At 38.8% G+C, this 13,873-nt stretch overlaps 1 protein-coding gene and 3 non-coding genes across 4 annotated transcripts in view; 1 reads left to right on the top strand and 3 right to left on the bottom strand.

Moving 5' to 3' along the window:
- slc25a10a (solute carrier family 25 member 10a) overlaps positions 1-13,873 on the bottom strand; it is a 229,429-nt gene that overhangs the window by 52,757 nt on the left and 162,799 nt on the right. The window lies entirely within an intron of this gene.
- Positions 339-552, bottom strand: LOC141351286 (small nucleolar RNA U3). Its single transcript, XR_012359497.1, has one exon. It is a non-coding gene; the product is annotated as a small nucleolar RNA U3 (small nucleolar RNA).
- LOC129436969 (small nucleolar RNA U3) lies at positions 6,987-7,200 on the bottom strand. Its single transcript, XR_008642034.2, has one exon. It is a non-coding gene; the product is annotated as a small nucleolar RNA U3 (small nucleolar RNA).
- Positions 11,180-11,393, top strand: LOC141351296 (small nucleolar RNA U3). Its single transcript, XR_012359505.1, has one exon. It is a non-coding gene; the product is annotated as a small nucleolar RNA U3 (small nucleolar RNA).

Raw genomic sequence — 13,873 nt, 5'->3', positions numbered from 1 at the left:
GTCATTAGCACAGTGTGTTCAACACATCATCGTTTCGGTTTAAAAAACTTGTGCAATGTTTGGTTGGGGCTGAACGCAGCCAACGTGAAAAGAAACCTTGTTGTGCAATGTGAGTAATACAAGAGATTTAGGTAGTTTTTCAATCCTGCAGTGTGAACTTGCAATAACTAACACTAATAGTGCACTCTACCATAAATCTATCAGAATGTTTGTTGAAATAAGCAAAATGTAAGGGACTGTCACATCACAACAAAACACATACACTTCAACCATTGACTGCACAATTGAAAACAATTTAACCTTCATTCCAATCTTTCTCTTCACCTAAAAAAACAAAACCCACTCTGATCATGCACTCCTCTTCTTTAATCTTATTAAGATTAAAGAATATTCATCAATAGCAATGATCTGTGATAATTATCACCAACCATTCCTTGATTCACGCTCAGAGAAACACATCAACACTCTTCATCGTGGTTCAAGAAACTCAACTCTTTCAAAACACATTTCCTAGTTTAAAACTATAGAAATGATCCCTGAAAGCATAGTCTTGCTATCTCACTGTGCTTACTGAACACACCTTCAGAGAGACGATGAACCTCAATGACGGTAAATTGTGGCTTTATGATTCTGAGAGGGACATAATGCTTACACAGTAAAATCCCCAGTGTTAAATTAACACTGCTCGGTGCTTATATAATCCACACCAAGATCGGTGTTAAAAAAACACTAAATCAGTGCTAAAGTCAATAAGACAATGAAGTGATCGAGTCACCAATAGTGAACACCTGCTGGTCATTCCGTGTCAAATCAACTCAATTTTGGAATTGTTCCTGTCTTAAAATGTTTACTTTGCTGACTCTTTTTCTGGAGAAAGTAATACTAAAATGAGGAAGAAAGCCAAATTATTAAATGCAATAGATGAAATCACCATAGTTAAATGAACACTATCATCATCTCTGTTTGAAAACCAAAATTACAACTTGCTTCCAGAGTTACATGGATGATAGGTTGAACTTCTAAAGAACTGCTGAATATCTGGTTAATAAAGTAAGTCACCATTGCTCCGATTAGTGTTACCTTTAGTTGGGTACCTGGGTCTTGAAGTTTGGTGTTAGTTTTCTTCTGCTAATTGTGGCAGTGTGTTTATAAAACACATTTGTTAAAGCAGGGGAAGATGAGAGAAATGAAGTCTATAACTCATACTATGTTAATTAGTATTAAAGTATAAGTCTTGGGATTCAATGATATCATAAAAAAGTAATCACTAAATATAAGTGTTTAATTTATGTTCTGCCAACCCTGTGAAGCTCCCATGAAATCCAACAGTGCTGTGAAAGTCCACATACCCTGAAGAGTTAAATATTGTTTACTCAAATCTAATCTGTGGTGTTAGTCAGACACACTGAGACATCAACAGTCAGGCTATAAAACACAATCATGGTGACAATCAACTACAAAGCATGCCGCAATTCATGCTGGGTACCAGGATTGTAGAAAACTCATTCATAAATCCCATCATGCATTGCAACATGACAAAAATTTAGCAACTTTCTTACCATTAACTGTCACCATTGTTGAGATTTGTATCAGAAATCATGAAGTCTCTTTTAAGCAAAAAACAACAACAACAACAAAACACTAAAGCATTACAGCAGTCTCATTCAATACAATGTCATTTGCATAGAGCTTTTCTATATGCCTGTTTCTTTATAATTAATTTGTGATCAAATGTTTCAATGATTCGTAGAGTATAATATAATAAAAATAAACTGAGAAGGTCTGGAAGGTTTTCCCCTTACATGAAGCAATGAACAAGTGGTTTTACTAAAACATTGTTGCTATTGCTAAAAGAGGAGAGTTAGATCAGTGAAGGTCAAGGGACAAATGCCTAACTAAAGGAAACACTAATCACAGTAATGGTGACTTCAAATGAACTCATAACAAACACAAACTTAACATTTTGTGATAAATGTCTATTTGACTTGTGAGACATCGTGTCAGAAAGAAGATTTGTCTACTAAATCACGCGTGTGGATGCTGGAATAGTTGAGCATTGTATTTTGTTCTGACAGCTGTTTAGAAGTTAAACTTATCCAATTAGAAAATAACTCAGCAAGTTATCTTTTTATTTTCAAACAGAGATGCTGATAGAGAGGCAAACGTGAAAGCTTTTGGAGGCATACACCCAACAGTATTCATTTATTGCATTTAATAATTTGTCCCTCTTTATCACCCTAGCACTTTCTCCAGAAAACGAGCCATCAAAACAAAAATCCAGAAACAGGAAAATGTCCAAAATGTAATTGATCTGAATGACCAGCAGGTGTTCACCACCAATGCCCCAATCATCACTTCACCATCTCACCAAATTCAACACCGATTCAGAGTTATATTTTTAACACCAGTCTTTTTTAACACCGATCCTGGTGTGGATTACACAAACACCAAATAGTGTTGATTTAACACTGATAGAGTTAATTTAACACTGGGGATTTTCCTGTGTAGAAACACAAAACTATAAAACCTTTCAACATGGACTGTAGTTAATAAATTGATGTGTACTAATCTGTTAATAACAATTCGTTATTTATAGTATTAAGGATACAACAGTGGCATGGGCAGTTGTAGCCTATTTGTTAGAAAGTCGAGCTTGTAACCCAAGAGTTGCCCGTTCGAGTCTCGTGGCCTGCAGGTTGCGACTGGTTCCAGGTTGGATTTTGGCGGGATTTTGCTGTCGCGGACAGATTTCCAAGGTCTGCGTCAAAACCCTCGAATCGCGACCAAATCGGAGCTCGTTGTGGTCATCAAAAGTCAATAAGTATAAGTATGTCAACAACGTGATTCGAAGGCGTGATTTTTTTTCCCAAACCAGTTCAGATAGGAGTTTTACGTAAACATGAGCTCAGGGGCAGAAAGAAATTTGATTGGCTCACAATAATGACCAATGAAAGTCCTCAACCGGAGCCTTCAAGGCAGCTTCTGCAGTGAAGCAGTTCGAGCTCACCGTTGGTCAGGTGAGTAGCGCAGATGGTTAGATAGGAATGTGACTGGTTTTGATTTCTGCTCGAAATGTTTTGAGCGTCTAAGTTACGTGTTTCCACGTTTTCACGTGTCCGTGGCACGACTTTCATTTTCGTGCCAGATTCACGTGTTGGTTACTCAATTGTTTTTCTTTTTTTTCTTACAATTGTTGCTTGGGATTGGGTTTAGAACAACTTTCTGTTACATAAAATGACACCCAAACCCAACTCTAACCCCAACATCAAGTGAAAACAGTTTACATTTCTGACAAGTAAACGTATAAACCACTGCCATTCTAACCCAGACCCAACTTCATCCTCACGCGAAAACAGTTTAAAAAAAAAAAAAACTCACAAATCTAACCCCAATCCCAATTGACAATGGTTTGAAAAAAGGAGAAAAAAATTGAGTAACCAACACATGAATCTGGCACGAAAATGAAAGTCGTGCCACGGACACGTGAAAACGTGGAGACACATAACTTAAACACTCGAAACATTTCAAGCTGAATTCAAAACCAGTCACATTCCTATGTAACCATCTGCGCTACTCATCTGACCAACGGTGAACTCGAACTGCTTCACTGCAGAAGCTGCCTTGAAGGCTCCGGTTGAGGACTTTCATTGGTCATTTTTGTGAACCAATCAAATTTCTTTCTGCCCCTGAGCTCATGTTTAAGTAAAACTCCTATCTGAACTGGTTTGGGAAAAAAATCAAGCGATTCGAAGCTATCACAGATGCCACAATATTTTTAAACATGTTTGATATTAATGCTGCGTTCCAGAGCCCATCCAAACCAGTGGGATGTAGGACTTATCCTACCTCCAACTAGGAAAAGTGCACTGGAATGCCTGTCGAAGTGGAACCTCCTACCGGCGAACTCGGGGGAGTTCGACCTACCCCGACTTCAGAAAAATAAGTCGGAGGACAATGGCGGCGCCCATAGATCAGGTCGTCGTGAGAGGAAATTTTCAAGGAATATAGTATAAATTGTACTTCTCTGCTTGTATGGTTGTTTTAGACACTGTAATTTTAACACAACTTGTTTTTTTTATATTATGGCGTGAAATTATGTCGTTATTATCTGTTAATATAAAAATACGGTAAAAATATACCAAGTTACTTAGCGACATGCAGCGCTTTTATATAATGGCTCCAGAACACTTTGTAAAGATGTTTAACTTGATGTTTTACTGTAGTGTGAACTGCACAGTTCGGACCGACGTTTAAAAGTTATGTAGTCTGTACGAGCCTTAAGAAGACCGGTCGGTCGTCCATGTTTTCTGTTTACGTTCCACTTCAAATGCCTGGAACGCTTTGAAGTAGGAGCTAGGACACTTCAAGAAGGATAAGTCCCACGTCCCACTGGTTTGGATGGGCTCTGGAACGCAGCATAAGCCTATTGACAACTTGTAAGTAATCCAGCCAATCCCAGCGCAGATGGTATTAACAGAGAAAAGTCAACTCATTGAAGGGCAGGTTGATTGTCCATTCATGAAGTAATTGCCGTATCGTTGAAATTTCTCATCAGAATTTATGTAAGAAAATGTGTTTTCCCTGATGGTCGGGAACGCCTCTTTATCGAGTGTTTTGTAGTCAAATCCTCATCAGTGGTGTGTTGTGTGTAGTAGTGATGTTCGGTTCTTTAACTAATCGTTCTTCTGAGCCAGTTCTCAGGAAGTAACCGGTTGAGCCAGTTCACAAATCGAACTGAAATGAACTGGGTTGATGATGCAGGACGCACAGACAAAATAGCACGTCGGATTCAAAATACCGAACGAGCCAACTGTCGAAGATAGCTGACGATTCTGATGAATGAGTTGCTGACACTGTGTGCGTGTGTGTATCACCAAGGATTTGAATGAGCCTGATGTGCAAAGTTTCTTTATAACAAACAAAACGCTGTATACAAGCTACAGCTGGTTCAAAACGCCGCCGCAAGAGTGCTTACTCGATCTAAAAAGTATGACCACATCAGTCCAATTCTGGCATCTTTACATTGGCTACCAGTTAAATATCGCATACAATTTAAAATATTACTAATCACCTACAAAGCCTTAAATGGCCTAGCGCCCTCGTATATTAAAGAACTACTATCAGAATGCAATCCATCACGTAAACTGCGCTCACAAAATTCTGGTCACTTAATTATCCCTAGAATATCAAAAGTGTCTAAAGGTGGTAGATCCTTTTCCTACTTAGCCCCTAAGCTCTGGAATGATTTACCAAATAATGTTCGAGTTTCAGACACAGTCGATCAATTTAAATCTAAACTTAAGACATTCTTCTTTAACAAAGCATTCACATAACATGTCCAGTAAATGTACATTTCCAGCAGTAGTTAGTTTGTCTAGAACAAAGCACTCACATACCTTATATGGGTAATATACTATTGCCGCAATAGTTAGCCTGTCTGGAACCGAGCCGACTTGAACCACTATAATGTTTGACACTTGCATTGCATGCGAACGGCCCCTACGCTAATAGAATTCTGTTTTTCTCTCCCTGTCTCGTCCTCGACCACGAGGACCATGAGACAAACAGACCCAGTTCCGGTTGCTGTGAAGATCATTGCATCACTGATCCACTGGCTGTCCTTCAACGTGATGACCAGCCGATGCCCGACCAACGACCACCGGCTAAACCAGTTTAATTCGCTTACCCGCCTCCTATCCCTACCATTTCTATAAATATATATATAAATATATATAAATTCCTCCCTAGGGTTTTTGTCCTTCTAGGACTTTTTCCCATTGGGTTTTTTTTCCTAGAGGGTTTTTAGTCCCAGGGAGAGTCAGCCAACTTTGGCTTAACTTAGCACTTTACTGTATACGTTACATTATTAATATGCTCGCTTGTACGGCTTAACCGCTTTCTCTACTTCTTATATTATCTATTGATTATCTGTGTTCTCCTCTACATCTTCTCATGTAAAGCTGCTTTGCAACAATTAACACTTGTGAAAAGCGCTATATAAATAAATTGAATTGAAATTGTATACCGGAGATATGCTTGTTTTATTAAAAAGCTAAATTTTTATTAAAAAATAAATGTTAGTATGATTTATTGCGCATGCAAATCATATTTTGGTTGTTTCAGCAAAAACAATGAGTTTAAAAAACAAGTTTATATCTTTATATGTAGAACACATCAGCAATTGCGTATCAGTGTCTGTAATGTGTGCTGTAGGTGCCACACTTTTAGGAATCTTATCCAATTTGTAGGCTAGTCAAACTGGTCAGTTGTATCTGACATTTAGGATCCGCGATTAAAACTGTGACCACAAACATTAACGTAAGTGAATGAAAGGCAAAAAATCAGCTATATATGTTCACAAAAATAACTTTTTATTTGAATGTTTCAATGTGTTGACAGAAACAACTTTATTTGAATGTTTCGTTGATAGAAGACGTTAAGAAATAAATGCGTAGTGATTTAAAGGATTTAAAGTTCTGTATTTTACACTTAAAGCCCTGTTTTCAGATTATTTATGATGAAATAGAACAGTTTTGACTGAAATTTAGACATATGATGCTGGCCCGAGAATTTTCGGGTGTTTGTTGTTTCACCTCCCAACACTAGAATGGCTGTATAGGTGCACTGGAACAATCCTTCCTAAAATGCATTAAACTTTCTTTTATAAAGACGTGAAACTCACCGAGTGGTCAGGTATGTTCACTGATATGCTCACACAAAAATCGCTGCAAAAGATGCTTTCCAACAGGTGTTTTAGCATTTGTTCTAAACTTGTGGACCTATTTTTCCAAACGTCTCACTCCAGCCCAGTTGGTGGCAATAATCCACCTTTGCCAATTGCAAGAATATATTCAAAGTCTCCATCGCGGAGTAATACCGTACCTCACAGCACATCTAATACAAGTCAATGGAGTTGGAAAAAAACTATGATAAAACCTGTTGGAAAGCATCTTTAGCACAGATTTTTGTGTGAGCACACCTGAAAATCCACTCTGATCACACACTTCTCTTCTTTAATCTTATTAAGATTGAAGAACATTCATCAACAGCAATGATCTGTGATAATTATCACCAACCATTCCTTGATTCACACTCAGAGAAACACATCAACACTCTTCATTATGGTTCAAGAGACTCAACTCTTTTGAAACACATTTCTTAATATAAAACTATAGAAATGATCTCTGAAAGCATAGTCGTGATTGGTAACTGCACTTACCGAACACACCTTCAGAGAGACGATGAACCTCAATGACGGTAAGTTGTGGCTTTATGATTCTGAGAGGAACAAAACGCTCAGAAACAAAACCATAAAACCTTTCAGCATGGACTGTAGTTAATGAATTGAAGAATGTTTGCAAATCTGTTAATGATGCGTTATTTATAGTATTAAGGATACAACGGTGGCATGGGCAGTCATGTTAGAGAGTCGGGCTTATAACCCGAGAGTTGCCGGTTTGAGTCTCATGGTCTGCAGGTTGCAACTTGAATTGAATTGAATTGATGAATGTTTGCAAATCTGTTCATAACAATGCGTTATATAGTATTAAGAATACAACAGTGGCATGGGCAGTCATAGCCTATTTGTTACCCTTACACCGCACGAGTCTGTGGCGTGTTACGGCTCCGAAGAGGCAACCCGAACTGATCGCGGTCATTCTAGTCAATGTTTGTGTTTACATCAGATGCGCCGCGGCACGTTTCAAGAGCGTCCCAGAAGCTGCTCTACGCGCCACTTCGCTAAAGATAGGTGCCTAGGCTATTTTTGACGTGCGCCACGTTGAAGCCGCACCGTAAATATAAAATAAAAGTCAAAAATCCTGTCAATTTCAAAATAAACACTTTGTGCAGACTCCCGTATTTCACATCATCTTGCTCACAGGCACTGTATGTGAAATAAACATAATTGAGGATGTGTTTTAGACGAAGATGCATAGCTAAATACTGTAATATTTGTCCATCCTAACTGAATTTTTATGTTTATTCACTTTTTTACTACAGAACAACAAAATAGGACAATTCAAAAAACTAAACAATATACAGAATGAATCCTAACAAAATATTAACATTTAGCCAACCTATCCATGTTATAACTCAGAAAATCAAGAAAAACGTCTGACAGGAAAATCACGTGACGTTCTACTGCTGCTCTTCTGATCTGCTTCTTGTGTGAGTTGGCACCGCGTAGAAGACGAAACAAAGCCACCTCAGAGCCGTAACGCACCGCAAACTCGTGCGGTGTAAATCAGGGGTAAAGGTTACCACATACAAACCGGTAACTCTCTCGATAAATGCACAATTAACATCAGTCATCTTGCAAACAGACAACCGCATAGCACTTGCCCCTCCCACAAGAAGCGGAGTTTGCCTCTGACGCGCGTCAAATGCTTGCTTTTGCCGAGCGTCTACTCTGCTCTAGACGCGCGAAAGCATTCAAAGTGTTCAAGCGGCAAACTAGGCGCGGTAGAGGCGATTTTGACGCCCAAAACGCGGTTGGTGTAAACTCAGCATTAGAGAGTCGGGCTTATCACAAATTATGAGCTTATAGACGATTTTTTTATAATTCTTGACAAAATTAGAATATAGTAAAAGTTTTTTTTTTTTTAGTTTTAGGTGGCCCTGTTGAAAAGTGGGGCCGTGCCTGAGCTATAGGACATCGTCTTTCCAAACATAACCTGCGCGAAAGAGAAAAAATTAATGCGTCTCTGTCCACAGCACATTTCAAAACATTTTAATTCATAAAAATAAATCATGAGAACATGAACTTCATTACTGCATTTGCAGGAATTGTAAAATCTTTTTTCTTATAAACTCATGAAGCAGCCTAACGCAATATTTTTACTCTAATAGCTTTTCTTTCCCCACACATATGAACTGTGATCATGCACAACCAAAAAACACGCAAGAATTAAATCTTGAATGGCAAAACTATATGGCACAATGTAATGTCAACTTAAACATAATAAATATGAACAATGGATTGATTGCAAAGTTAAACCATTACAGTAGAAACCGTTTTAATGCTGCTTTTAAAGTAATAACGTTAACTTTACATCGCGCTGCTGAGCTACAGTGAAATTATAGAAAAGACAGATGTATTATGTGTTAGTCACGAACTGGTTGCGCCCGCGCCCGCGCCTCGCTAAACGCCTCATTGGCGTTTATATATGCGTAACTTCGGCCATTCTCAGTGGTGTGACTGGGACACTAACTCTGCTTGTCATCATAAACAGATAATCAGATTGTGATGTTTATTCCCGCTTTATTAATATCCTGAATAATATGCTGCTGAATATGCTGCTTTCCTTTGTTTCGACACACAGCTCCACAACCATCTCGCAAGTGTTGATAGGCCATTACTCGTGAGTTGTAACCAGAGATGTATAAAGTACTAGGGACCCAGACTTGAGTAAAAGTACAAGTGCTCTATCAAAAAAGTGACTTGAGTATAAGTTGAAGTGCTCTTTAAGCACAGCACTTGAGTGGAAGTACTAAAGTATTAAACATGTTTTGTACTTAAGTATTGCAAGTAGTTTTTTTAAAAATATACCACTCAAGTACTGAAAGTAAAAGTACAAGTATTGTGTAATGTAGTTATTAAATAAAACAGTCAAAAGTTTGAATATAATATTGTTTATATTATTTCAAATGTTTAAGCTAAAGGACACTCACAATTCCTTTGGCTGTAGCAGGAGTACAAGGACATGAATGTTCAGGTAATTTAGATTAATTTAACTGATCTGGCGATAGAGAATTCAGAATTAATGAAATATTAGTCGATATAATGGTAATAGGTAAAGGTACAAGGTGTTTCAATGTATTTAGGTTTCCTTCTTTCGCGCACACTCGCCCTTTCTCGCGCATTCTCTCTCTCTCTCGGTCTCTCTCGCGCACTTTGGTTCTCTCTTCGCTTCACATTTGTCCACAACCCCGGCTCATATTTGTGAGTGAGAGGGAGGGAGGGGTCCGCCCTTCACTTTCTCCGATTGGTTTAGACCACGATCTGTGTGTGGTTCTAATGTGTATCACCGCTCCGGCAGTTATAATGTGGGTTTGGAATGATTCGTAACATTTGAGTGTAACGAGTAACTATGCAGCACATAAAAATGTATTGGAGTAAAAGTATTAAACTCATCGAAAATATGTACTGAAGTAAAAGTGGAAGTAGGAGAAAAAAATAATACTTCAGTAGAGTAAAGATACTGTCTTTTAGTACTTAAGTACAGTAGTGAAGTAGTTCTACTTCGTTACTATACATCTCTGGTTGTAACCGGGTGTGTAACCAATCAGATAGCGCCGTGGGCGGGACATTGAGCAAGTCTTCAGAGTGGTGAATACAGAGAGGCTGCGCGGCAGCTCTACCAGAGCCAGCCAAAGTAGCGCATTTTAAAATAAAATTGACTTTAATCAAACCACGGACCCGTGATAAGTTTTGTGATCCGTCTCGCCACTGGTGTAGTAGCACTGATCACTTTGAGGGGGGGATAAAAATTATTAAGCAGAGGCAGAGATACATTGACCAGAAAGGGGGAAATCCCACGCATCCCCCCCGGCAAATCGCACCCTGATATAAGTATGATTCAAACCTGTCTCAAGCTATCACAAACGCCACAATATTTTTAAACCTGTTTGATATTATCCCCACATGATCTCGTAATGTGAGTGACACAATAACAACTTGTAATCCCAGCACAGATTGTATTAATAGAGAAAGGTCAAACAACTGCTCTAACAAATAGGCTATGACTGCCCATGCCACTGTTGTATTCTTAATAGTACTACACTCCAAAAAATTTGCTGTAATTTTGCAGCTGGTTGCCAGTAACTTATTGTAGAAGATAAAGTCAAAAAATGTTTCATGTTCATTTAACTTTGAACAAAATGTTGCCAGTAAATAACATAAATGTAAAATCTACAGTAAGTTAATGGCAGCTAGTTGCCAGTAATACCCATTAATACTGTAATTTCTACAGACATTTTTTACAGTGTATAAATAACCCATTGTTATGAACAGATTTGCAAACATTCATCAGTTCATAAACTATAGTCCATGCTGAAAGGTTTTATAGTTTTGTGTTTCTGAGCATTTTGTCCCTCTCTGAATCATAAAGCCACAACTTACCGTCATTGAGGTTCATTGTCTCTCTAAAGGTGTATTCGTAAAGCACAGTGAGATGTCAAGACTATGCTTTCAGGGATCATTTCTATAGTTTTAAACTAGGAAATGTGTTTCAAAAGTGTTGAGTCTCTTGAACCACGATGAAGAGTGTTTATGTGTTTCTCTGAGCGTGAATCAAGTAATGGTTGGTAATTATTATCACAGATCATTACTATTGATGAATGTTCTTTAATCTTAATAAGATTAAAGAAGAGAAGTGCATGATCTGAGTGGGGTTTTTTTAGATTGAGAGAAAAAGATAACAAAGGTTGTGCATGTACATACTGACAGTTTTTTGGTAGAGTGCACTATTAGTGTTAGGTCTAGTCCACACGGACATGGGTATTTTTATAACTGTGAGTTTTTTCACGCAGTTTGTGCACACGAAACCGCAGTATCAGAACACTGAAACCGAGCATATTTGAAAACCCCGGGCAGGGTGAGCTTTTTAAGAAACACTGGTTACAGTGGTGTCGTGTAGAAAGTAAAACTGGGGGTTTTGCCTTGCGACGTCAGAGTGTGCGCCGTTATCCACTGTGTTTGACGTCAAGATTGTGCGCTGCTGACTGCTTTGTTGATGATTCTGTGCAATGGTGGACGTATCTTGCTAATAATAACTGTGCCAACAGGGCTTCTAACATGTATACAGATAGATGCTCAGTTATCACACTATATTGCGGAACACGATTTTGGGTTATATCCCCACCTGGTGGTGTGGCATGCTCTTGACAGCGCTTGATAGCGTGCTTTTGCTTTATTGTGTTGATGGATATTTATTTTTAACCGAGCATGTGTGGACGGGATTTTTTTTAGGGAAAACTCCGGTTATAAATATACCCGTGTCCGTGTGGACTAGGCATTAGTTATCGCAAGTTCACACTACAGCAGTGTTTCTTTTTTTATATAATTTTTTTTTTGGGCCATTTTTGCCTTTATTGATAGACAGTAGATTTGAGAGATGACAGGAAAGTAGAGGGTGGAGAGAGGGGTATGGGATCGGCAAAGGAACTCGAGCTGTGATTCGAACTCGGGTAGCAGAAAGTGCATTTGCACAATATGTCGGAGTGCTGCCCACGACACCATCAGCTCCGACTACAGCAGTGTTTCTGACCATCAGCGAAAATACATTTTTCTCACATAAATTCTGGTGAGAAATTTCAACGATCAGGCCATTACTTCATGAATGGACTATCAACCTGCCCATCAATTGGTTGACCTTTCTCTGTTAATACCATCTGCACTGGGGTTGGCTGGATTACTTACAAATTGTCATTGTGTCGCTCACATTACGAGATCCTGTGGTGATAATATCAAACAGGTTTTAATATATTGTGGTGTCTGTGATAGCTTGAGACAAGTTTGAATCACGTTGCTGACATACTTGTACTAAACAACATTTGGCTACCGCAACAAGCTTCAATTAGTGATGGTCGTTTTCAAAGCACTGCTTCATGAGGCTTCGAAACATTTAATAACATATATCTGTAATACAATAACATATATCTGTAATTTATCATTTCACACCGGTAAATTTCCAAACAAAATGAAAATGGCGAAAGTTGTTCCGCTATATAAAACTGGGGATAAACATCATTTCACAAATTACAGGCAGTATACAGTTGGAGTCTTCATCGATTTTACGCACATAGGAGTTTTCCTTACTCAAACATGTTCTGAGGGCAGAAAGAATGTGATTGGTTCACAAAAACAACCAATCAAAATGCTCGTTATTGGTTTAAGCCCTCAGTGGAGCCTCCAAGGCAGCTTCTGCAGGGAAGCAGTTCGAGCTCACCGTTGGTCAGATGAGTAGCGCAGATATGGTAAGATAGGAATGAGACTGTTTTTGACAATGGTTTGAAAAAAGGAAAAAAATTTGAGTAACCAATACGTGAAACTGGCACAAAAAAGAAAGTCGTGCCACGGACACGTGAAAACACGTCACTTAAATGCTCGAAACGTTTCGAGCTGAATTCAAAAACAGTCTCATTCCTATCTTACCATATCTGCGCTACTCATCTGACCAACGGTGAGCTCAAACTGCTTCCCTGCAGAAGCTGCCTTGAAGGCTCCGCTGAGGGCTTAAACCAGTAACGAGCATTTTGATTGGTCGTTTTTGTGAACCAATCACATTCTTTCTGCCCTCAGAACATGTTTGAGTAAGGAAAACTCCTATCTACCGATTGCACACTGCAAAATCCCAGGAGTTAAATTAACACTGCTCAGTGTTTATATAGGTCCACTCTCCAGAGTGGTAAAAAAGTAACACCTGAGAGAGTTTAAAGCTGCAATTTGTGACTTTATCAACTCTATCACCATCTCTGTTTGAAAACTGAAATTGCAGTTCTAAAATGGGAAACCGTTTTAATATTCTTTCTGAGTTGCTAACATGTTAGAACCAATGGGGAATAACACCACTTCCGTTGCCGAAATGCGCGCGCAGGCTATTTGATCACTTGGGCTGTAAAAGGGTCACTTATTTTTATGGGCACTTCCCCCGGAAAACCCCGCCCACCCATCAATCAGAGGGAGATGCTAGAACTTAGAAACATCACATCACGTGACAGCTTTGTTAAATGGCATGAAAGAAGAAGCGTGTTTTTGATGCAAGGAGAAGAATACCAGCCTTGTGGAAACAATGGATAGTTTATTATCCGGGGTAGCAGCGGAATTTTGTGTGTGTGTTTGATGCGCTGGATTTCATTGAAAAGTCCCAAC

This window comes from Misgurnus anguillicaudatus, chromosome 19 (assembly GCF_027580225.2).
Source record: "Misgurnus anguillicaudatus chromosome 19, ASM2758022v2, whole genome shotgun sequence".
NCBI lineage: Eukaryota > Metazoa > Chordata > Actinopteri > Cypriniformes > Cobitidae > Misgurnus > Misgurnus anguillicaudatus.
This window is presented reverse-complemented; position numbering and strand designations above follow the sequence as displayed.